Source organism: Equus caballus, chromosome 8 (assembly GCF_041296265.1).
Source record: "Equus caballus isolate H_3958 breed thoroughbred chromosome 8, TB-T2T, whole genome shotgun sequence".
NCBI lineage: Eukaryota > Metazoa > Chordata > Mammalia > Perissodactyla > Equidae > Equus > Equus caballus.
Genome location: NC_091691.1, coordinates 80,595,033 through 80,596,970, shown reverse-complemented (window position 1 = coordinate 80,596,970; position 1,938 = coordinate 80,595,033).

The window sequence follows — 1,938 nt, the reverse complement described above, 5'->3', positions numbered from 1 at the left end:
AGGGGAATGTAGCTTTGGCAAATGGGGAGACCCTTGAGAGAAGAATGACAGTTCTTAAGTAAGGGAGTACTTATATAGAGCTGGAGGTTAAGGAAATGAAATGAGGAAGCTGTCTCTTTAACTATAATCTTGGTTTTTGAAAAACCCCTGGAAGGAATTCCCAAATTACAGATCAATAAAACACTTGCGTTGGTCCTCAACTCTGCACACTGATGACACATACACAGGTGATAACAACAATAGCTATCAGTTATTTCCTTCTTGCACTGTGTGCCAGGCTCTGTGCTAAGTGCTTTACATAGATTATGGGTTTAATTTTGACAGTGAGCCTATCGGGTACTATGATTATTCCCATTTTGTAGATTAGGAAACTGAGGCACAGAGAGGTGCAGTAATTGCCCAAAATCACACAGCTAATTTTAGTGTTGGAGCAAAGCACTCTTTATCAAAAGATTCTTTCGTCACATTGGTTCTCTACAGAGTTTAACAGTGGGTGCTTAGTCTAATACAATCTTTTTTCACCCAAATCAGCCCTGCCTCTAAATAATGTGACTCATTTTTCTCCAAGGTTTATTAATAATTTTGTTACCTGAAAGTTAGACCTTCAATTAAAATTCATTTTGCATCATCTTTCCCGGTGATGAGTGGTGGCCTGAGTGATCTAAAAACTATCACAATCCACAAAGCAGTCCTCCATCCTTCTTCCCTTCCTACCTTCCTACCCTTATTCCTTCAATGGTTGATTGCCTAGTGGATTCCAGGCCGGATGCCACTCCTGTACAGCATTAAGAGACCTTTGATTAGCTTGTAGTCTAGTAGGGAAAGCAGAAAAGAAGCAAATAATTACCCAAAAAAATGTGCTGTGTGGGGCCGGCCCAGTGGTGTAGTGGTTAAGTTCATGTGCTCTGCTTTGGGGGCCCAGAGTTTGTCAGTTCAGATCCCAGGCGCACATCTATGTACCACTTATCAAGCCACGCTGTGGCAGGTGTCCCACACATAAAACGGAGGAAGATGGGTCCCGATGTTAGGTCAGGGCCCCTCTTCCTCGGCAAAAAGAGGAGGATTGGCAGCAGATGTTAGCTCAGGGCTCATCTCTCCCCACCCAAAAAATGTGCTGTGTTATGAGAGAAGTATGTACAAGGTCCTGAGAGGATACAGGAGTTTGTCTCTGAGATGGGAAGAAAAGGCAAGGCTTCTCTGAAATTATCACTTTGAGCTGAGACTCGAGTCCCATCGTGGCTTTACTAGGTAGGCACACGTAGTCGATTACATTCTATTTCCCAACTGTGGCTTGTCTATAAGCAGCTCTGGAACAGACTCTGTGGTAAAAACCTAGACCCTCTCTGGGACAGGCAGCTTAGGCTCCGACAAGGCTGCAGGTTAACCTATGCTCAGGTGATAGAAAGTTGCGACCTTCCCGCCACACCTCATCAAATCTAAGAAGTACCAGTGCATCATACCAATTGAGCCTTTTCCCACAAAGACCTGAGATTTAAATGTACGGCACTGATTTTGAAGTAATAAAGTATTCAAAAATAATTGCTTATCTGTGGGGCTAATACGGTGATTTCCTCATGTTGTTATCAAGGTACCATAAAACACAATTTTCCTGTTTTCCTTGCGCATTTGTTAGCTGGAATGAATTCTACATTTTAGTATCTCTGAAAATGGGATATGTTTTACAATGAGTGGTCTCTAAGACTCGATGAAAGACAGCATGCCACTTTTCTTTGGTCTTATCAGCAAACGGTACCATATGAAACTTCAAAGGAAGTTTTACATAATTTCATGTTTTGCTATTCTTCTTTCTAGGAAGTCTGAAAACACAGGCCTCTGTCACCAGCATTATCTAAGAACCACAAATAGCAATTATTTAAATGGTAAGACAAGCAAATCATCAACCAAACTATACCAGAACTCGCTTTAGCACAGAATCAA